Below are 25,599 nucleotides of genomic sequence, written 5' to 3'. Positions count from 1 at the left end.
CTGTGTAGAATTTTGATGAGAATTGCATTGAATCTGTAGATTACTTTTGGTAAAATGGCCATTTTTATTCTGTTAATCCTACTAATCCATGAGCATGGGACATCTTTCCATCTTCTGATATCATCTCCAGTTTATTTCTTCAAAGATAGGAAGTTCTTGTTATACAACTATTTCACTTGTTGGTTAACAGTCACACCAAGATGCTTTATATTACTTGTGGCTATTGTGGAGGGTATTGTATCCCTGATTTCTTTCTCAGCCCATTTATTGTTTGTATAATCTTGTATCTAGCCACTTCTCTGAAGGTGCTTATCATCTGTAGGAGTTCCCTGGTAAAAATTTTGGGGTCGCTAATGTATGCTATCATATCCTTTGCAAATAGCAATACTTTGACTTCTTCCTTTCCTCTTTTTTTCCTTTAGTAGCCTTATCTTTCTGGTTAGAATGTACATAGAATGTGAATAACTGTTTAGTAAACGTTACTGAGGTGTTTTGCTTCTTTGATTATCATTAATTTGTTCTTTAAATATTATTTTGCTATTTGTCTTTATGTGTATGTGTGTATGTTCTAGAAACATATATATGTACATATATATGTATTAGTATATGACATGGGAGGAATTACAGGTAAGTTTTATGTTTTATTTTATACTTTATAAAACAGTTCTATAACAAATAGTTATTGCTTTTATGTAGAAAACTCATTTAGAGGTTAATTTTAAAGCTTATCTATCTATCTATCTATCATCTCATCTCAATGCTTATGAAATAAAAAATACACTTTTACAAACAAAAAAAGCTTAAGAAAAGAAAACAAGTATATTTATAGTACTTCTCTGTTTCCATGTTTCCACTTCAATTTCTGGCCATCCACTGTTTTTCTTTGCGTACTTTCTTTCATTAGTTTATAGATGATTTTATCATTCCTTAGGATAGAAATTTCTTCCAGGGGAGGGATGGTGTTGTTCATTTACGTCAGTATAGCAACAGTAAAACATTATTTTGAAAAAATACAAATCATCAAAAAAGCCTGATAACAAGTAAAATTCATTGTTTTGTGTTAAATCAATAAAACTCTGTTCAATTTCCAGAGAAACATCTGTCATTCTGAACAAATTAAATTCAAAATGTTGATATATCTTTTAGTAGAGTGGACAGAATAAACATTAATAGCCATTCACATGTTTTTTTGGGGGGTTCATTCTTTTTCAATTCTACTTCAGTAATGAGTTCCACAGATTTATTCAGTGGTGATTATTTTCCAGGTCTTCATATTGGAGCTAATTTTTTTTCCACGCTCTGTATTTTTAAATTTCCCAAAGTTTTTTTTTTTCTTTGCCCTAGATAGACATCACTGATTTTCTCATAACTAATGGATCCTATACCCTGTACCTATTCATTTCAACTAACCCACATTTCCATTAAGAAACCGTCCAACTCTATTATAGGAGTAGTGTGTGGATAGGATTAGCCTTTTTTTTTTTAATCTGTAAAAACATTCCCTAGTCTGCCGTATGTGATACCTATCCTTTTATTATTATAAAAGGCAGTATTTACTCTTCTGCACTTCCACCAACCAAAATGTCATGTTGTTAAATATTTTGATGTAAAATCAACAGTCGTTTAAAGAAACTCCTTCCCTTCAGAGTTAAGCTCCTTAATGCATTAGCTACAACTTTAAAATAGGAACCAGCCCAACTCCTGACATTGATTATAAGCCTCTTGTTCTTGACTATTGACAAACAAGACAAATAAAATAGGACTATGATGGCTCAATCATTGTGACAGAGGCTGCAATTGAAGAAAAGTGCAGTCTGCTGTGGAATATAAGTGAGTGAGACATACAGATCATCCCTTAGCATTCAGGTGTCCTGCCATCTACAGGGGCATGACTTGGCCTCCCAGTGCATATGTATCTTCATTTAAAGACAGTAGTGTAAGGACAGAGAACATCACTAAGGATACCAAGACATCGTCTTTAATCACTTGCTTTTAGTACTGTTCATCATTTCTTGGAATTAACTAGTAAACTGTTTCTGATAAGTTTGCCATTATATGCTACTTGGCCTTCATCCTGAGAGGTAACGCAGAAGGACACACATGACATATACTCACTTATAAGCAGACATTAGGCATATAACACAGCATAACCATACTACAATCCACAGACCTAAAGAAGCTAAATAACAAGGAAGACCCTGGGGAGGATGTTTAAATCTCGTTCAGAAGGACAAATAGAATAGACACAGGAATTGTTGAAGAGAGGGAACAGGACAGGAGTCTGAAAGACTGCACTCATCAGGGGATCGAAGCAGATGCTGAGTCTCACAGCCAAACTTTGAGCAGAGAGCACAGAGTCTTATGGAAGAATAGATGGATAGAAGGACCCAGAGGGGACAGGAGCTCCACATGAAGACCAACAGACCAACAAATCTGGGCCCAGAGGGTCCTTCAGAGACTGATGAACCAAACAAGGACCATGCATGGAGAGGACCTAGGCCCCTGCTCAGATGTACCTTATAGGCATCTCAGTCTTCATATGAATCCCTTATTAATGGTGCATGGGTCATCTCTGACATGGACTTTGTTGCCTGTTCTTTGATTATTTCCCCTGGTGGGGTGGCATTACCAAGCCACAGAGGAAGAGGATGCAGGTAGTCCTAATGAGACTTGATAGGTTTGGGTCAGTTGCTAGGTGAGGAGAGTTCCCTGTCTCTGTGGACTAGGGGAGAGGAACAGGGGGAGAAGAGGGAGGAAGATTGGGATGGGAGGAGACAAGGGAGGGGCCTATGATCTGGATGTAAAGTGAATTAATTCATAAAAATAAATTTAAATAAAAAAACAGGTAAATTATTGCTTTACGGATGCACATTAGGCCAAGATTAGAAATGAATTCTTATAAAGCTGGCTGTACAGATTTTCTAGGATCAACAGTCTAGAGTAACGTTATGTGTGAAATCTTAAAGATATTTGCCATTGGCACGAAGTGTGTTTTTAAAAAGTCAAAATATCCTATATAAATAATAAGCAAAATAATCATATGAGAAAACTATATTGTTAATACAAGATGGAAATCCTGTAGTTAACTTCCTTCAAATTCATAAAAATCCATGTAATTTCCATCATATGCTATAACTGACTGGTAATTACATCTTACTAAGTAGTAAGTAAAATTCTTAGTGGGCATGAAGAAAGGATCTATAGGGCACAGTCAGGCTTATCTCTTTGATGAGTTCAAGATCCCACATTCATCTGTGGGTTCTCTGCCTCAGTGGTAGGTGTGCTATATCAACTCATTATATTCATTGATAATGATTTGCAGACTCTGGTTGGCAGTCACAAAGAATTCAGAGTCACAAGCTTGCTTTATCTCCAATTATACAACTCAATCAGCCGTTGCTCGGCGACAGCTGCCTTAACCGTCTCCTGTTTGCCGCTGCAGCCCTCAGAGGCGTTCCTTCCAGCTGTGTCTCTGTGGCAGAGCCTCAGGGGTCTCACGCTCCTTCACACCCACAGAAGAGGGAAAACTCCTCATCCCGTGATTCCAATTGGAACGTGTTTCACTCAAACAGGTGTTATAACACGAGCAAAAGTCGATTGGCTTATGCTATTCTGAGTTGCACTTTTTGTTTTGTACCCACCACAGCATGAATAGGTTAAGTTCCTTTGGTTTGCAAGCAACAAGAACTCATTCAGTCTAGCTTAAGTTAAAAAAAAAAAAAAAAAACAAACAAGAAATCTCACAGACCTCCAGGGTAGAGTGGGAGATCAGCCTTTCAGGGGAAGGAACTAAAAGGTAGCCATGCATTAAAAGGAGGCCCTCTCTCATCCCTGCAGGTAGCCTCACTCGTTTCATCACCTTCTTGCTCTGCATTCTCTTTCATTCTTTCTAAGAGTCTTTCAAATATAACACATTTTGAGTATTTTAAAACCTACTCTTTGCCTGAAGACTTTCTTCATTCTACGTTTCTATGGAGGAAATCTATATGATTTCTTTTTAGTTTTCAAGCTTCAGTTCCTAAAGGAAGCTGAATTAAGTGGTATTTCTGAATCTCTTTCAAAATCCCTGCACTAGCCAGGTGTCTAAAGTAATTCCAAATAGCAAAGCCCAGGAAAATGAAAACACCCAGAACAATCAGTTCCGAGGTCTCCCACCGAGTGCTGGGCACACTCTCTGAAAGTTCTTATTACAGTATCTAAAATAAGAGAGAAAAAGTGTGATTTGGGGGGATATAGCTAAAAATAAATAAATATATCTAAGACATGACAAAAAATAAATGAAAAAAAAAAAAAAAGAATAGTTTCTGGGAATTGCTAAAATGTGTACATATTGACCTAACTCCGTTTTCAGACTTTGAAAATGTTCGTGGAGAGTTTTATAGCGTCCTCAGGAAGAAAACATAACTAAGAAATCTATTGAAATAAAGGGTTATTGCACCAGACTGAGAATTGTATAGTTTTCTCAGACAGCTTGGATACAGAAGTAGTTCAGGAAAGGTAAGCAATTTCTTTTTCTTCTAAAGAGACTTAGACTCAGTCCAGCATAAATGTATAAGTGTATAAATGTCTATGCATTAGTCAGGTTAAGGCAAGCATTCCCAGTGTGATATGAATTGTCAGAACCAATAAATTTCTTGTGGACTAGCAGATCTTCTCCTGGTCTTTAGAAGCAATAGTCATGCTAATTCAGACATGGAAAGCCCAGGAGGCCTCAATTCTACGCAAAGAACTATAGGCACCATGGAATGCTAAAAGGAGAAATCACCTTCCCCAGAGAAGAGCACATCAATTGCTTATCCAATTCCAATGGTCAGCCCTGAAAGCATACATACAACTAACATTATACAAACTAAGCAGATCATACTTATGTATTCAGGGATATACATGTATGTGCATATAAACATATGCAGCAATTAATTAATAAAGCCACGGATTTGAAAGAGAATAAAAGAGGGAGTATATGGGAGGATTTGGAGGGGAAAAAAGTGAAGAGGCAAATGATGTAATCATCCTCTCAAAAAATAAGAGAATAAAAAAAAAAAAAAAAAGAATTTCATAGGCAGTACAGGAAAGAAGATGGATGAGGAAAACCAAGGATCAGAATCATAATGGTTGAAAACAAGAATAGCATGGAGCACCAGAATTCATGTAAAAGTCAGTCCCTGCTGTCCACATAACTGTGGAGAATGTCCTGTCCATTGGGTATATCTGAGCAGGGGTTCAGTGTTTACAGCACGTATTTTCCTTGGTTGGTGCAGTAGTTTGAGCAGAACCCCCTAGGTCCAGATCTGTGCGTCATGATGGTCTACTTGTAGGTTTCTAGGAGCCTCTGGGCCCTTCTATTTTCCCATTCTCCCATACTTCTCTCACTTCCCCATGGTGGGGAGGCCTGGTGGCACTCAGAGAAAGGATAGGCTGGCTACCAAGATGAGACTTGATAGATAGCCTATGACCATGTAGTAGGGGCGGAGGCCCCTCCGCCCCTGGTCACAGACATAGAGTAGGGGTGAAAGGGGAGGGAGGGAGGAATGGGTGGGTACAAGTAAGGGGGAAACAATTGAGATGTAATCTGAATAAATTAACTAAATAATAAAAAGTTTTTTAAAAAACTAAAAAAAAAAAAAATAGCATGGAAACTGGTTAAGACCACCAAATCACAGAGGATTTGTATTGGCTGGGGACCCCCAAGACCAAGTTATTAGGACAAAGAAGATTTATTTGTCTCAGAGGAACAGAGGGTAGGCATAAGGGACAGAAACAGGAGACAAAGGACAAAGGAAAAGAAAACAGGAACAAGGAAAAGAGAAAAGGTGTATTTATCCAGGGGACAAAGGACTGCCTCTAGATAGAGAGACAGATGTGGCACACAGGAAAATGGTGGTTTATAAAGAAAAAGGGGAAACATTATGTTAGGATAAGGTGGAATTTGTGTTAGGCATGTTAATTAAGTAAGCCAAAGGGTGCTTTTGATTACTGGACTTCAGTACTTTTGATAACTAGACGTTGGAGGTCAGCCTCAGGAAGAGGCAGTGGCCGAATTAAGGACTACACCTTGGTGGCTAGTTTTAGGAACACAATCCAAAAGTTTGTAGTAAGACAGAGAGAATCACGGAGAATGGCAAGGCCTAACATAATCACATGGCCCAGTGGGCTAGTGTCGCTTCAAGTCACCATTAAAAAGGACATCAATAAAGCAAACCTGCCATCAGATACAATATACTGATTACAGAAGATGTTTAATTTTATTGTTTTTAAAGCAATCAAAAAGAACTCATTTGTCTTATCAAATTAGTTTGACAACTGCTTTTGACATCCAAATGCTATAGCCTGATACATAAAAGATTGCAAATACTACTTCAATTGTGAACAGAAGTCTGGAAATGAATAAATGTTTTCATAATGAGAAATTGATATATTACTACATTGATTCTGTTTTATGTGGCTTTGTCCTAGAATCCTGATTGGTGCCAAGGGAATGAAGAAAACAGACACTGAAAAAGAAATCTGGAGACACAAGTACTCAAAAAATGCCAGTGTCAGATGGGTCTCATGCACTCCGATGAAGCCATTCGAACTACCCCAAAAATCAGGAATCTTGGTGCATCTGTATAGCACCATAGAATAGCCTGTCCAGTGTCTGCGGGAGGTTTGTGTCAGCAGTCTCAGGCATACTACAGGAGGAAGCTGCAGTTCATGGCTTCTGTTCCATCATTTGTGCTCAGACCCCCAAGGAAGGCTTTATCTTCTCTCTGAGCCTCACCTGGGGAAGATTGGCCACTTGAGGGGTCCTTTATATGGCTGTGTGCATATGAGCATGCACATTTACCCGGACTTCACTCCCTTATGGGCTTTCTGAGCTCCTTATCCTATAAACTCATGCATTAAATAAGTAAACAACTTATGTAATAAATTGAAGGTAAGCACTTTGGCACAGAAAACCAGCCAAATAAAAAAACCCAGAGAACAACTACAACAAGCAAAAGAAAAAGTTGATTTCTACAAAGGAAACAAGAGAAACATTATGCTCACTGGGGAAGAAAAGAAGAATAACAGAATATAGTGCATACTGCTCTCCACACAATTTTGACACAGCACACTGTCTTCAAGATGAGTGCTGTCTTTAAGATGAGTGCGTCAGTCAGTTGTAACTGTAGAGATTAATTGTGACGTATGTTTTGAAAGCCAAGGACATCGTGATTATCCTTATTGTCTTATTAGGGTTTTGAGGACGTCATGACCATGGAAACTCCTGTAAAAGAAAACATTTAACTGGGGCTGGCTTACAGTTTCAGAAGTTCAGTCCATTATCATTGTGTCGGGAAGCATGGCAACATGCAGGCAGACATGGTGCTAGAAGGGCTGATCTGAAGGCAGCCAGGAGGAGACTGGATTTGTTTCACACTGGGATTAGCTTCAGCATTCAAGACCTCAAAGTCCCACCTCCACAGAGACACATCAAATAAGGCTACACCTTCTCTGCTAAGGCCACATCTCCTAATTGTGCCACTCGCTGTGACCAAGCATTCAAACATGAGTCTATGGGGCCATACCTATTAAACCACTATACCTACAAAAAACTTTATTGAAATAAAGCTACCTTTCTTTTTTTTTAATTTATGTATTTATTGTATATGAGTGCTTTTTCATTTATCATTTTCAATAAGCAATGAGACCAGTGGAGCAGGACACTTGGTTCTCAGGTGTTTGACATGTACCTAATATTCCAATCACAAAACAGTTGACCCTACTGTTACTGAAAATACAGGATGTAAGAAGCTGAGCTTAGATGTGAGACAGACCCCACTTTCAAGCTCTGTAGTTTGAAGCCTTGGGCAATACTTAATTACCTTGTCTACCATGTGAAAAAAAAATTACTCAAGTAAGAGATTATTACATAAACAAGTCAATTTGCTCAACACAGCACTGACAGACAACAAATGACTCAAAGGGAGTGAAAGAGTTTTACCCGCAGCATTTTGAACACCTGCAAGCTATGGCTGGGGGAAAGCGCAGCCAGCACAGATACACATCCATGGTCCACAGAAGAAAGTAAGGAATTCGTTCCATTATTCATTGCACTGGCCTTGCAGCTTGCAGAATACTCTAGTTAATTCTGTCTGTTGCTTTTTAGGAAAAAAAAATGAGAACTAGGCATTTAATATTTAATATTTGTGAGAATTACCATAGAAATATAATAAAATTTAGTGGGTATAGTCCCATATGTGAACGCTGGAGCTAAGAGTTAGAATTATAGAGCATATGGATTAAAAGAAAACAAAAACAAAAACAACTCCTTCACGGTTATGGAAATAGACTGCTTTCATCTCCAGGAAAGCTTGAATTGACTTTCTTTGAAGTAATGAGATCTACAGTCATCTTCAAGCAAAGTAAAAGGAGTGGTTTTGTTAACACTATGGAAGTTCTTATGTTTTGTGGGATTTTAAAGCCCCTAGGATGCTACCCTATGAGGAAGGCATTGATGTAAAGGATGTTTTCTAGCTCTAAGAAACACACTGCATAAATTAACTCTAAAGATGATGAGAGCATCAGTACAACTTATGATGCACTGTGCATAGCATCAAATGCCCAACCACTTCACAATCTGTATCAGCAGGTAGAAATGACAGCATTGAATGACCATCAGGCCTAGACTTGGAGGATTGTGTTAACAGACATGAAAGATACATATTAAGAAAAGTTTACAGTTACTGAAAGCATAAATAGTGAGTCTTTCAACTGAGTTATAAAAACAATATATGTCAAAAATTGAATGAAGATATTTAAAAACATTTGCAGTTGGAGAAATTGATATTGTTACTAATGTGTCTCTGACCCTGAGCATATAATGTATACTTTATGGAATAAAGAAATGAACCAGAAGTCTTTAACTACAGGCTCTCAATATAAACCTCTTATTAGTGTGTTTTCTTCTCCCATTTCATCTGTAGCCTAAGACTGAACTTTTTCTCAGCAGCCTGACTAGATGTACTTTTTCAAGCTGAAGCAATTTCTGTCTTATGCAGAGAAAACATACATAAAGTTGTTTTATACTGATGGAGCATAATTTTCTTCTAATAAATTTTAACACAGAATGCATTTAAATATGCTAATCATTTGGTATAATGTAAAAATGAATAAAAGAATCTGCTAATCTAGAACAATTTATAAGAAATACTGTCAAATATCACAGAAATAAAATGAACAAAGAGAGAGTGCAGTTTAAAGATGCTCAGTAGTCAGTGTAGTGTTCGGGTCTCCAGTTTCCCACTCAAAGGCTCTTCCTTTTAAGACAGTTGGCCCTTCACTCAACAATTTGCCTGTAACTGAAGACCACTATTTTCCCGGCTGCAGTCTATCTCTAAAACGATGTTGACATACCATCACTGTGCAATGATGAGCTTCAGGTTTATTTTATTACAATTACAGAAGGAAGCCTCAGGTACACACTGGTTTACTGCAGCAATTTTTATGAAGTGTGTTCTATGAAATACACCAAAATAAGTGGATTTAACCACAAAAAAAAATGTGTAAACTGAAAGAGTATTTTAAAGTTGAAAAAAATCATAATCAAGTGAAGTGAAAGTTTCTGGTTTCTTTGAAGACTCAGTTTTGTCACGTAGTTTGTTTTCTGGAAGAGAGGGCATGTGATGTTTTGCTAGGAGCAGACATGTGAGAGGGTGTATGACAATGGGAAGGAACCATGGATGGTGAAACAAGGCTTTGGGCATATTTGGAAAATAATTTATTCACATCACAACCCAATTGTTATCTCCTCACTCTTATCTTCCCTCCCTATTCCACCGTATTCCCATCCCCTACACCTCTGATGGGGTGAGGGAGCCTCCTCCCTCATTGACTGATCACAGTCAATCAGGTTTCACCAGAGTAGCCTTGATCCCCTTCCTCTGTGTGTCCAAAAGGCTGCCCTGCCAAGGGTCAATGATCAAATCGCAGGTACCAGAATTCATGTCAGGGGCAGCCCCCTCTCTTCCCCCTCCGCACACACATGGAGAATGAGCTGTCCAGCAGATACATCTGAACAGGGGGTCTGGGTTCTCTCCATGCATTGTCCTTGGTTGGTGCATCAGTATGAGCAGGTCCCCTGGGTCCAGATCCAATGGCCTTAGTGGTCTCCCTGTAGAGATCCTGACCCTTCTGGGTTCTTCCATCCCTGCCTTCCTCCCCCCCACTCCACTCCCATCCTGGCCACACAGACACACTCTTTCATACTCCTCTCAGCTCTCCACCCACAGTCCAGCTGCAAGTCCAGAACCTTCACTAGATGGAGTTTCTCAGAGGACTTCTACGTTGGACTAATATCCACTTATAAATGAATATATGCCGTGTGTGTCTTTCTGGGTCTGGGTTATCTCACTCAACATGATGATTTCTAGTTCCATCCATTTGCCTGTAAGTTTCAAGATGTCTTTGCTTTTGATAGCTGAGTAGTATTCCATCGTGTAAATGTACAGGCTTTTGGCATTTTTGTACTGTTCAATACTTAGCAGGTCTTTCTTGGTCTTCATTGGTTGTCGCTGGTCTTCCCTTTGCAGACAGAAACATTCTGGAGAACTTTTCTTGGTACTCGAGCTGATTCTAGCCACTTCCATGGACTCATGCCTTGCAGAACATTGCAGTTTCTGCAGGATCACCACCACTACAAATTATTGCTGCTATTTGGTGCTGGGCATTGGACTGGGCTGCTGGTATCCTGACAACAGAGAGTGTAATAGGCCCAAGGAGCTAGCTCTAAACAGACGCACAACCCTTTTTTCCTATTAACAATCTTTCTCCCCTTCCTCTGGTCAGTAGGTTGGAAACGAAGTTGAAGTGTTTAAGAACCCTAAATAAAGAAGGTTTTGAAAAATCTAAGCCAAGAGTCGGGTGTTATTTTTGATGTTATTATGCTAGTGCATCAAAATAAAAATTGATCAAGTGGAATAATTAGCACCTGGCAGTCTTCATCTGTGACACGATCACTACTTCTTCCACCTGTTGGTGAACTTATATATGTGAAAGCAGATAGAATGTATGCAATTTCAAGCCCTATGGTTTCTTCTTGTGCAAAATATTCTCAGGTCCTCAGGAAGCTTAACAAATGGTGTTACTATCCTCGTTGCAGGCACGAAAAAGTGAGTTCACATCTGCAACTTGCCTATAACAGCACAAGCAGTAAGGCAAATACATGGTAGCTTAGATTCTGGGACTGTACTACTCTCGGGTTTTCTGCTTTGTTTTGTTTTGTTTTGTTTTGTTTTTCAAAATGCTCATGATTGTCCACACTCAGCAATCACATCTTTTCTTATCACTAGGTAAAGTAGATATGAAAAGGGTATTTTGTTTCTCTGATTGTTGTCTTCTTAGTCCCAAAGGCACCTATATGTGTATATTCTAGAATATATGTGTGTTTGAGTATATGTGTAATTCTGAAAAAAAAAACTACCTCTTTTTCACTCATATCAGAATTGTCCATAGAAAACAGTAGTTGTAAAAGCAATTCTTATTATGGAATCACACTCACAAGAGCTAATATTGACGTTCACAATGCTTTAGAGTCGGAAAATAAGCTGTGGACCACCACTAAGTTTCTACGAATATCTGACAAGACATAGAGCATACACATTTTAAGGATAAAGATGGGAAGTAATTTAGGTTCACTTCCAAAGGGGGAAAAAAGACAAAAGAAATACGCATAATAGAACTGGTTATCTTGTGCCATTGATATACAATAATAAAAGTTTGAAAAGGGCCTGAAGATATAAAATTTGATCTTCAGTCATAAGCAAAACAAAAGCCATATACCAGAAGAGTACTGTTAGAGATTTGTTCTGACTCCAAAAAAAAAACGGCAACAACTCAGCTCTGTAGAAATAATTTTGTAGACACTATAGCATTGCATTTTCCAATCAACTAGAAAAGTTTTTATACTGAAATAATTCACTATTTCTATAATATAATATCAAATTGTTGTTTATATAGGGACTGACATATATCAATGCCTACAAGAAATATACCTAACTTGATTACAGAATGAATATATTTTTTAATTATTATTATTATTAAGAGATAGCAAATATTAGTTATAAGTTAAAATTCATAGACATAGAAACTAATTTTGTTTTTTTTTAAATGTGTACTTCTACTCCATACTAAGGAAATATATTAACCCAAGTAAACACAGTTTTCTTTCAATCAGCATATAAATAATGAAACAATCAGTGACATCTTTATTTTCTATATTTGGTGTCATCAAGATGCTCCAGTCTACTGAGGTTATTATGTTAGCACCAAATCTTTTTGGAAAGAATTCTTTTGACAGCCTCCTCACTCCTTACCCTACCATCTGTTTTATTTTGGTTCCGAGTCATAAAGGAAAAGCTTAATTTTTTTTTAAACACCCAAATCAAGCTAACCCAATGCCGGATTCCAACTGAGTTCTGAAAATACTCAGCCTTTGGGATCTTTTCCAGGATGTAGAAAGAATATATGAAATGATTCAGAGGACTATGTAAATGAAGCCTAGTCACCACTGGGAGCAGATACAGATGGCCTTGGAATCTAGTGAGGTAAGCCTAAGCGATCTCTCTACTGAAACTCAATACAAAGTATGTTATTTCTGAGTACAATTAGCGGGAGAAAGCTCATGCACTGTGATATCTATGTTCTCACGTATCACCCCCTTCATTTGACAGCAGATATATAACACAAATCAAATTTCCCACTTGTAAATATAACAAGCATTAAAGTTGTTACTAACTTAACTCTGAGTTAGTAACACTCAGCACACTGGCCTTCATGAGCACCTAGCAGCTCCCTACTCTGAACTGTTTCTAACCTCTTCTTTTACTAAACATGCCATTTATTTGCCTATAGTCAATGGTTATTAACCTACATCATACAACATGAATAGTAATTTCTCATATGGATGGATAATTATTTTAGGTCATTCAGTAAGAGACAAATTCATTCGGAACTCTTATGTCCATTTTCCAGTGCAATTCCTATACTTGAGTTTCAGAGAAAATTTCAGAAGAAAGGATGGGAAGGTGTTCAGAGTGAGAGAAGCCGAACACCTCTTGTGAGACACTGTCTCTAGACAGGACAGGAAAACTGCACTCATGGAACCTCAAAGTACAATTACACAAGAGCTGTAAAACGATAATATCAATCGATGTGTGATATGTATGGGGAAAATATAAGAAAGCCCAACTGATTAGGAACTGCAGGTATTCGAAGGCAGCTGAAGGAGAAGGACCAGTCTTCTCCAGGGATGCATCCCCAGGATTATCCAACCACAAGAAGTTATCCCAAAACACATGTACTTGTGAGCGGCAACACTCAATGGCCCAACAGTTTGCATAAACATATGTACTTAAATAGATGAGCAAGAGCATCCATAAAGAAGAGGCCATTAGGTCTAGAGGAATGTGAGGATGTGGGAGGAGTTAGCATGGGAAGAGGAAAAGTAGGAATGTATTGCAATATGCATGTATGAAATTATCAATAAAAAAGTCAAAAACAGAATGTCTTTACCAATGCTTTGCATTTTTAGACAAACAAGGAAGGAGAATGAAAGTTCTATTATGTTTAAAAATGAAAAACCAAATAAAGATTTATTTTCAGGTAGAATTGTGACAGAAACACCATTTTCACCATGTTTAAACCATCAAGGGATCCAGCCTATTGTCTTGAAGAAGAAAGGGCGTAGAGAGAGAAGGATAGAGGGAGGAATGGAAAAAAGGATGTTGTTTTCCTCTTCTTTTAAATTATTTTATCATTCATTTGCTGTATGTGCTAGCTAGTTTTATGTCAACCTGACACTACCTAAAGTCATCTGAGAGGAGAGAACCACAATTGAGAAAAATGTCTCCATAAGATAGAGTTGTAGACAAACCTATAGTATAGGGCATTTTCTTAATTAGTGACCAAAGCAGGGGGAGAGGGGAGGAGCTAGCCCATTATGCAGTGTGATCCCTGGGCTTCTGGTCCTGGGTCTATAAGAAAGCAGGCTAAGCAAGCTATGGAGGGCAAGCCAATCAACTGCATCCTCATTGGCATCTGTATCAGCACCTGCCTCTAGGTTCCTGCCCTGTGTGGGCTACCATCCTACTTGCTTCAATGATGGACTGTGATGTGGAAGCCTTTCCTCCCCAACTTACTTTTAATCATGGTGCTTCATCACAGCAATGGTAACCCTAGTTAGGACACTGTGTAATCTTATTTTTTAAAATTATTTCAGTTTAGAAGAAAAAAAAAACAATAAGAAAGAGAAATTTTTCTAAAAACACTTTGAAAATATTATTAACAATCTTGTTAGTAATGTCTTTTGCCACTTTTTAATCTCTTCTCATATTTTTTTAACTATTTAAACACAAAAATTTAATCCACAACTGTATAGAACTTCCCCATGTCTGACTCCATCAGTGCAAGAGCTGCATATACATAATAATTCAGATGTAAGATCTGAATAAAAAGACTGGCTCCATGAGTCTGTTAGCGAAACTAGACTGTGGCCAGTAAAGCATATTACCTTATGCACAGTAGGAATAAGAATGTATAATTCATAATTCTCTATTCCAGAATGTACTTCCCAGACACTATTGATTTAGACACTGTGTGTGTGTGTGTGTGTGTGTGTGTGTGTGTGTGTAGATACTTCTTGTGTTTCTCAACTCAACATATCTAAAGTACATAAGCAAACTGGATAAACCCAAACCTTTATTACTTTCCAATTTAAACTCTGGAAGAGATTACATATGGGATTAGCAAAGCAAAATAAAACAACGGGGACTCCTGAAGTCTCCGGGGATTTTTGTAAGCTTATACACATTTTATAAGCCAAATAATTTTCTTGCCAGCTGCCATGAATTCTTTTTTCATCTACAATTACAAAAAAGAAAAAGAAAAAAATGGCAGCTTCATCTGGATGCAAAAAGATGCATCTAGGTCATTAAATAATTTATGCAGCTTGCAAAGTCTCATATTCTTGTGAACTCTGTGGGAAGGAGTGCAATTCTTTACCAGGATATCTTACTTTAGTCCTGATTCTCAAGTCAGTGTTTCCAGGCGCCACAGTCTATCGCACCACCTGTAAAAGCAAAAGCAAAGAAAACTTGTTTCCCTTGCGTTGATAACCTTTCTCAAGAAACAGGAGTGTGCATTGTAGCCTACAACGGTTAAAATTTCATAGCAGCACAGAGTGCTGTGATTAATCATAGCACTGCCACTTATTCTGCAACTTAAAATTCTGAATCTAGTCCTAAGATGTACTTGTAAGAAGGTGCTGGAGAGATGGCTGTTATTGATATACCTTCTGTGAAAGCATAAGTACCTGATTCCAGACCCCCAGCATCAAAAAAAAAAAAAAAAAAAATCTGTGTATGGGCACACAGCTGGTAGCTTTGCGTTTGTGATATGAAGATAAGTAGATACCAAGAGCTCTCTGTACAGCCAGCCCAGCCAAATTAATGAGCAACATGTTTAGTAAGAATTCTATACTGAAAAATAAGATTGACAGCAATAAAAGAAAATATCTGACCTCAAGCTCTGCCCTCCATATGCACGTGCATCTATGTGTGAGCACAGCTGTACATGTGAGCACTCACCCACATGAACATCTGTGTACATCACCACACACACACACACACACATGCACACACACACATGCACATCCACAATACCCTTGCTGTGAACATTTACTGAGATATGAGTTGCCTCTTGCCAGCTTAGATAAAAGGCAACTGTAAGAGTAAGAAAGATATTTTCATTCATGTTTAGCAATCCATCTTCCTGCCTCCTCAACAAGATTTACAGAAGCACACCCAGTGCTTTCCACGGATGCTGGGGATCTGAACGATGATCCACAGACCTGTAGGCAACCCTATTTACGTACTGCAAGTTTCACTAAAAAAAATATTTTTACAACCAAACAATGCATTGCACTGTACATCTTTCAGTGCAATAGGAGCAATTACATCACTCTAATGGAAATTACACTTAATGATGAGGCAAAAAAAATGTGCATAACAAATTGGCATATCACTTTAGTTTTCAAAAATACTGTTCTAAGAAATAAGAATAAACTGATTTTCAGAAAGTTGATCACGCGAATCAGTAATCTGCATTAGGCCAAGGCCTCATTCTCCCCTGGGTGCCCTGTGGTTAGGGGATCATGATTTATAGTTTAATTACCATTCACAGTACTTTATGCTTTAGCACTTTGTCTTGCTTGCTAGACACAGCTGCATGCTCAGACAATTAAAAGTTTGCTTTTTTTTTTTTTCCCATTTTTAAGACAAAAGATGAACTGATCTTGGCTTCTCTTAAGTGATCCTACACGCTGGATGTTACACTCAAGGTTAGAGTAACTAAGGTTCTGCAATATGAAAGAGGTATAAATGAAAAATATCAAAAACTGAGCATTCTCCATAAAACACCTGATTACAAAACATCCAGTTATACATCAGTGGAATAGGACTGAAGTGAGTCCACAGCAACCACTTCAGTGGTAGATATACCCAGTGGACAAGTAAGCCTGTAGCTAATGCCAAAATGTGTCAAGAAACAATTTATTGCCCAACCATTTCACAAGAATTTTATTTGCGTTATATCCCCTTGTCATGTGAAATCAGTTTTACTGAACAGGAGGCCTTATTTTCAATTAGGCCTTTCAACAATTTATAAAACCACAGGAAACTTGGAGTCACTGAATTCACTGAATTATCCTGTCCTTTTAGATCTTTGCTTTTTAGTGTACGGTAATATAGAGGGAGCTTTAATACGAATGTGTACATGTGATTATGTGGGTGTGTGTGAGTATATGTGCATGTTTGTGAGTATATGAACCTGCGAGTATTTATGATTGTGTGTATATATGTATGATAGTGTGCATGTGTGAATGTATGAGTGTATCATTGTGGGTGTGTGTTTTTCAGTATATGCTTGAGTATGTATAACTGTTTGAATGTGTGTGTGTGTTTTTCCCAAAAAGCGTTCTTTTTCTCTGTATTCATTAAATGTAGATAAAATTGGACGAAAATCGTCATCTAACTTGTTTCTGTAGTCTACTAAAGGCAGACTCAAGAGAAAATATGTCATTGGGTCTGATTTGCAGCACATCAGAATCAATCCACTCAGAGAGACTCAAAGATCATCTGAGTAATGATCCTACGGACTTGGTGAAATATGGCAAGGTGCTGAGAGAGCAGGTCTTAAATTTAATCATTACAGCTTTGAGCTGGTAGCTAAGGAACTCAATGCTACATTTGCCTCAATAAAACTAAGTGTACCACATTATAAAAATGAGGGAGATATCGTTTTATACTAAGTGTTCTGATTAAAGGCAACCAAATATTCCTTTATTATTTTTTATTGTTTAAACATTCTATACACGTGCATGTAGTTTGATTAAATATATCACCCAGTTCTTTCCCTCCTATCTTTATCCTAATCCTCCTATCAGTTTTCTCTGTCAACTTCATGTGCTGTGTTTTAAAACCCACGGAGTCCACTTGATGTTGCCAGTGTAAGTATAGGTGTAGAATCATCTCCTGGATACAGATGACCTCATCCAGAGCACTTCCTTGGGTAAACAACTGACTCTTTCTCCACCAGCAGCCATCAAGTGGTAATGGCTCCAAAGCTAAGGGTGGTACTCCATGAGCCCTTCCTCCATCCATGCCAGGATTTTGTTGATTTGATCATCTTATAGGCTTTAAGCACATGATCAAAGTTGCTGTAAGTAAGTTTATGTGGGTAGCCATCCTGGCATGCTGTAAAATACTGTTTCACCACAGATGTCCATTACACCTGGCTGTTACAGAAATTGGGTGTCAGTTTATTACTCCATTTACCAAAGTAGAAGTATGAGGTTATCCCCGCTTGTTCTATTTTGAGGAGTTGGACCCTCCTAAGGATCCCCAAAATGTGATTAGTTTCTACCATAGCATTCATGCCACTATTGTATCAGTAAGCCTGTCTGGATAGACTAGTCATTACTGTAGCTCAAAATGCTCACAATGGATAAAACTTTGGATTGTTGTCTTTGCTGGTGGCATACATGAAAAGCTTCTAGCACTATGATATTTAGCCAGTAGGAAAGAAGCTTCCAGGCTGATACAAATTTGATTTCTTCCTTACCCCATGACCCAAACAAGCATGTTCTTTAGTAGGGCCTCATTATCAAGTTCTGGAGGATAACCTAGAGCAATGACAATAGCATGCAATGTTTTGCTAGGGTCTACGGCAACCCAGTGCCACCAGCAACACAAAAAGATATATCATACCTTGCATTGGCCTTAAATTTGGTAGTATATGCTATCTGTGAAAGGCATTGTCCACCTTTTATAGGGTAACTCCTTTCATAGTGTGTGTGTGTATGTGTGTGTGTGGTGTGCACATGCGTGAACATACATGCATGTGTTAGGAAGTTTCTATAGTAGTATGTTTCTTAAAAGCATTTACAAATACCTTTAATTTACAGCATCAATGCGATCCCCAATTCACATCAAAATGCCAACATAATTCTCTACAAAACGTGATCAAGTAGTCTCAAAGTTCATATGGAAATGCAAAAGATCCAGTTAGCAAAAAAAAAAAAAACCCTTAAAACATAAAACAAGCAAAGAAAAAAAAAAAAAAAACCACTGCAATAAATATTACCATACCTGATTTCAATATATACCACACACTATAGTAATCAAGACAGGATAGAACTGGTATTAAAACAAACTTGTTGATCTATGGAATATAATGGAGGGCCCAGATAAATATCCATGTAACTACAATACCTGATTTTTTATAGAAGCCAATAAAACACATTAATGAAATGACAACATCTTTAACAAATGGTGGTGGTAGATACTAGATGGCTACACATAGAAGAGTAAACTAGATCTTTATATCTTTGTCTGCACAAAGCTGAACTCCAAGTGGATCAAGACCTCAAAATAGGACCTGATATATACATAAAGTAGAATTTAAAGAATATACTACTATACTACAAGTTAAAGACCCAGAATATGCCTTTCAAAATCCTGACAGGTTATTACCATATTTGTTGAGAAATGGAAACTCACAGAACTAAAATTCTTCTGTACAGCAAAATACTCCACCATTCATTCAAGAAATGGAGAAACCTACAGAATGAGTCAAAATCTTTGCCATCTAGGTGCATGTCTTAATAATTTTATCATGTAGAACATACAAAGAACTCAAAAAAAGACTAACACGAAAAAAAAAAAAAAAAAACCCAAACAACCCAATTAAAAATTGGGGTATGAACTTCAGTAGAAAGTATACAAAAGGCTACAAGTGACTGGGAATTATATTTTAAGCCTTTCAATGTCTTTAATCATTGGTAAAATGCAAATTAAAAGTCCTTGGAGATTTCATCCCACCCTAGTCAAGTTGGCAAAGATCTAAGTGACCATGTCCCCTGGAGGGGGAGACCTGGTGGCACTCAGAGGAAGGACAGCTGGTAGCCAAGAAGAGACTTGATACCCTATGAGCATATACAGGGGGAGGTAATCCCCCTCAGGAACAGTCATAGGGGAGGGGAATAAGGGGAAAATGGGGGAGGGAGGAATGGGAGGATACAAGGGATGGGATAAACATTGAGATGTAACAAGTATAAATTAATAAAAAAAAAAGTCTGTGTTCAAAAAAAAAGAAAAGAAACAAATGACGGCAAATATTGGCATAAACATGGTAAAAGGAAACATTTATTCACAGCTGCATGGAGTAAAAACCAGTGCAGTCATTCTGTAAATCAGTATGGAGCTTCCTTGGACAACTAGAAATAGACATCTACCATATGATCCAGATACACCACTCTAATACACGTAAATTAAGATCTTTATACACTTCAAGTACTTACTCACCTCAGTCATTAATGCTTTATTCAGAATAGCCAGGAAGTAAAAGTAGCTTAGATATCTGTTAACATGATAGAATATTATTCTATAAAAAATGAATTATTATATCTGCATATAAATGGATGGTGCTAGAAACAACCATTCTATATGACTATCCCAGACACAGAAAGACGAATGCTGCATGTTCTTTCTCATATATGGATTCTAGCTTTGAATTTCTCGTGTGTATTTTTTTAATTGGAGTATCCATAGAAATCTGGAAACTAACAAGGGGACATGGATTTCTAGAGAAGGAGGACAAAACACAGGCAATGTAGGTGGAGGGGAAAAGGGTAAAATGGATCAGGAAAGGTCAGTGGAGTGAGGGACTCCACTGAGGGAAGGGAAAAGGAAGACGTGTATTAAGGAAATGACTAGAAATTTCGTTCCTTGCATGGTACCTCTACCTTCTGGAGTGAGTTCATCAGTGTTATTTAGATGAATGATGACTCAAGCTGTTTGCCTCTCTCTCTTTAGTCTCTCCTTGGAAGTGGTTCAAGAAGCTACTTTATACATTATAGATAAAAATTCAAGATTTATATCATTTTAAAGTAAAAATTAGATGTAAGAAATAAAATAATGCAGTAATTAAATAGGTACCATCGCACCAGATATCCTAAACCTGGACCATGGTGCTGACATATTTGGTGTAGAGTACTAAGTGATCCTTTGATTTTTTGTCAAGCAGTTAGAATAATCATATTATCTACCTAAATTTCTTATGAAGAATAATATTGAAAACTCTCATGGGATAATTCCTTAATCTTACTTAGCATATGTGTTCCTTAACACACCAAGACAATTGTTTCGATCTCTCCTAATTGAATCCTTCATATAAATGAACACAGAACAAAACAGAAAACTGTAAAATAGCATTGGAAAAAAATAAATGGCCTTGCCCAAAGTGACCATTTAGATTAAAAACCTCAATTTGAATGTATAAGTAAGTAGACATGTTTCTTAAAAGCTACCTCATTTCTCTGTAATTTTCCCTCAATTTGTGACCTACATCTGTCTGCTGAGTATATCAAAGAGTTTGTCTTTGCTGTTCAAATGCCTCTGCAACAGGACTGAAAATTTTAAATTAGAACAGTGAGGTCTATTACACTGGATACAATCAGAATTTCTCCTTTTTCGAATAAAATAACATATCGTTAACTTCACAACTGAAATAAATCATGAAAGAATAAAGTATACTAGCTAATAGAAATGGAATGTATAACAAATAATTAAAGGTTGAAGGTGTTATTATTTAGTGTGTTTGTGTGTTTAACAACCCATTCAAAGTTTCCTTTTTAAAGTTATTATATATTTCACTTTATGTGCATTTAAAATACTAGAATTTGAGGTCAGTCACAGAATCAAACATTTTGGAGTTTGTCTCTGACTTTTTAAGTATTATTAAAGCAAACTAGCTAGTTTGTATTATTTGTATTTAATCCATTTTCCAATGACCAAAAAATTTCCTGATAAGAACGGTCATTAAAATAATGGAGATAGGGAAGTTATAATCATCTGTTTTGTCTACTACACAGTAAAAGTAGCCAATCAACTTTGTTTTTGTTATTTTCATATTATTTTAATGCAGGTTTAAGTTTTTGTTTGGCTGGGAAAGTATCTTAGAGTGATAGTGCTTGTCTACTATGTACAAGGGCCTTAATTTGATCTCCTATTCCAAGAAAAACTGAAAACTGAATAAAAGAGCAGGGACAGCGCTCTGTGGCCAAAGTCCTGTTCCTGTGGATGAGCCCTAGCATCACTCATGATCTGGGGTTGGAGTCTAGCCAAGGCAACTACAGCAAGATGCTAACTCACAAGCTCTTGTTTGTTTCATTTTACATAATATGCTATGAAAATAGTGTAAGAGCCAGGTGGAGAAGGAATAAATAATTGTACTTAATGAAGACAACTATCAACCCATAAAGACTACACTCAAAGAAGAAATGCTGTAGAAATCAAGATGATAGAAAATGTTAAGTGGATTCATTGACTGCCAGTTAGCTTATGACACATGCCATAGTAAAAAAGACAGAAGGCACCTCTCTGAATTCCCGTCTAGCTTTAGTGGTGATCTCCACATTTCTGGGTAAGCACTCTGTATAAAATATTCTCATACCCATGTGGTGCTCTTGGCTCACATTGTCCTGTATCACCTATTGGCTAACATGCTGTCTTGAAACTCATTGCAAAATGTATTGCTCTGCTTTCTTTGTGTGTGTGTGTGTGTGTGTGTATCAGTCTGTCTGTCTGCCTGTATGTCTGTCTGTGGTGTATGCATGCATATGCATGTGCAGAGCTGCTACTGTGAATAAGATAGTATCATATTATCAGATCAGAAAAAAGGCAATATCTGCCGTCTCCAGTTTAAAACAAATCTTCCAGCACTAGTGATACTGGAAAGGATTTACTCTTGAACAAAAAGTGGCATCAATGCCATACAAGATCACCATGTACTAACCTAAAAATGGATTAGAAAACACCTATGTTTCTATTAACTTAAAACAAGGGATGTGATTTAAAATCCAAATCAAATAATGTTATCACTTCTTTGTCAAGCCTAAATTAATCAACTCAAGATAACTGTAATCAGTTTATCCATGAGGCTACAGAAAATGTTAGATGATCTGGCTGTTGAATTCCTGCCAGCATCATTTTACCAAAGCATTCCTTGTACTGTCCTGCGTTATTCTGTTCAAAGGTGCTGTTTGCCTCTGTGCTGTTGACTCTACTCATAATTCATGACTTCAACAAAAGCCATTAAACATCTAAAAGCATCCTGTGGAGTACAGATACTTGCCTCTGCCATTAGGTTCTCTTTCTTTTCCTTTTATGTTGTTGTATTCTGTTTTTGGAAAGGTGCATAGCATCTACTAAATGAAAATGCCATGGTTGTTTAATAGACATTAAAGAACAAGGTCCAGACTGTAGACAAGTAAATAATGAGCAAGCTGATGAACGTAGGAAACATAGAATAAGTTTATAATAATGCAAAATAAGAAGACAATATCACACAGGTAATAATGCATAATAAATGTAGTCAGTGATTTGCATAATATCAAATATATCTGTGCTACATTCAGTATTGCTTTTCCATAATTCATAACCACCTGAAACCTCAAAATACAACCTTGTTTAGAAATAGGATTCTTGCTGATGTAATTGGTTCATTTAAGTTGAAACTACCATGGATTAGAATGGGTCCTCAGTGCAATGCATAGTCATTGGGCAGGGGTGGGAGGGAGGATACAGAGCAGTAGAGGGAAGAAAGAATAGGAAGATGAACTCAGAACTCTGTGATGCAGGCATAGGTCCAGAAACATAAATGAACTGCTCAGTAGTATCACACACCGTGTGAAAAAGTAAGAAAAGAATGTTGTGTCTCTGAGCTGTTAGTGGGAACATAGCCATACTGACGGGAACGTTGTATTCCTAGTTTCTAGAAGCACAAAGATATAATTTTCTGATTGATTTGTTTTAAATCACATCACCCAACTTGTAGCCATTAGTTACTGAATCCCTAGTAATACTTCCAGAAAAGCAAGTAAAATTACTTATACTTAATGCAGTTTTCCTTAATAAATCTTAAATTTCCTAATTGTTCAGGAATGCGATCCACCTGCCTCTGCCTCCTGAGTGCTGGGATTAAAGGCATGTGCTACCACATCCGACTCAACTCTTGTTCTTTTTTGTGACTCTGTAACTGACTTTATAATTGAGATGACGTTGTTATCTTTTTCACTGTGTTTCCATTCAGCTCTACTTGAGAGGCTGAGGTACTTCTTACAAGAAGAGCAGAGAATAACAAAAGAAAAGGAAAGGGACATATGGAAATTAGACATTTTAATTTAAAAAATGCTAAACATATAACTCTAAGGAAGACAGTGCACTCTGTCCTCAACACTGCTGTGGTATCCACAGATTCTGGAGAGAGAAGTGTTGTTTCACTTGGGTACAAAGCTCAGAGTAGACAGCAGGCTGGTGTGGGATGCTCAAGCTAGCTTAGGTGCTAGAGCAGCCCTTCCACTTAGTAAGTTGAAAAGTCAGATAAAATATAAACATCATCATCTCCCTGGGGACAGTGAGAGGTGACAGTGTGACAATCAAAAGAGTACTGATTCCATCTCCAAAATTAAAGCATCTTAGCATTTGAGAAAACAGCAGAAGCTAGAAAGACATTTTGTCCTTTTGTTCCCTTCCTCAACTTCAACTCCTAAATTCCCCACGCCAGGATGACATCACCCTGAGAGAAGGGTGGTTCAACCTCAACTCTTATGGCACAAGATTACAAAGATCTGAACAGACCAGCCTTAGGTAATTCCCATCAGACCATAGCGCCTGTTTTTCCAGTGATATGTTTCCATGATTTCCCATTCTTCATCCAACTAAGAGTAGAAACCCACAAGTACATCTACTTTAGGCTATTTCCTCATCAAGGGTCTCAAGTTACACAGCTTAGACTACACATACTTGCAAATTTCTCTCCTGGTGCCCCATCCAATGTAGGAGGTGTCTCAGCCATGATCCTGTCAATACATGGCAGAAAGCCCTCTTTTCTCCTCTTCAAGATGCAAAATTCATGTAGGTTTCCAGGACCCTCTGGATCCTTCTATTTCCCCATTCTCCCATGCTTCTCTCACCTAAAGTCCCAATAGGATGTCCTCCCCTCTGACCCACTTTCCTTGTAAGTAAAGTCTTTCATGGGACATGCCCCTTGGGCTAGTGTCTCAATATAAGTGAGTATATACCATTTGTCTCTTTTTGCTTCTAGGTGAACTCACTCATTATGATCATTTCTAGTTCAATCCATTTGTCCACGAATTTCTGGAATTCCTTATTTTTAATAGCTGAATAGTATTCCATAGTGTAAATGTACCACAGTTTCTTTATCCATTCTTCTACTGAGGGACACTTAGGCTGTTTCCACGTTCTAGCTATTATGAATAAGGCAGCTATGAACATGGTTGAGCATATGTCCCTGTTGTGTGGTGGAACATTTTCTGGGTATATTCCAAGGAGTGGAATTGCTGGGTCTTGAGGAAGCCCTATTCCCATTTTTCTGAGAAAGTGCCAGATAGATTTCCAAAGTGGTTGTACTAGTTTGCTTTCCCACCAGCAATGAAGAAATGTTCCTTTCTCTCCGCATCCTCGCCAACATGTGGTGTCACTTGAGTTTTTGATCTTAGCCATTCTGATGGGTGTAAAATGGAATCCCAGTGTCATTTTGATTTGCATTTCTCTGATGACTAATGAGGCTGAGCATTTCTTTAAGTGTTTCTCAGCCTTTTGATATTCCTCTGTTGAGAATTCTCTGTTTAGTTCTGAGCCAAATTTCTCAAATGACTGGCAGATCTGGGTCCTGGGCTCCTGCTCAAACTATGGCACCAGCCAAGGAAAATTTAGGCAGTAAACTTCAAATCCCTACCCAGACCTAGCCAATGGACAGGACATTCTCCACTGTTGAGTGGAGAGTGAAATCTGACTTTCATACAAACTCTGGTGCCCCATTTTTGACCACGTCCTCTTGATGGGGAGGCCTGGTGGCACTCAGAGGAAGGATAACAGGTCACCAAGAAGAGACAAGATACCCTATGAGCATATACAGGGGTAGGAGGTCCCCCTCAGTCACAGACATAGGGGAGGGGAGTAGGGGGCAAGCAGGAGGGAGGGATGAATGGGAGGATACAAT

This window comes from Acomys russatus, chromosome 24 (assembly GCF_903995435.1).
Source record: "Acomys russatus chromosome 24, mAcoRus1.1, whole genome shotgun sequence".
In the NCBI taxonomy this organism is placed as follows: Eukaryota; Metazoa; Chordata; class Mammalia; order Rodentia; family Muridae; genus Acomys; species Acomys russatus.
This window is presented reverse-complemented; position numbering follows the sequence as displayed.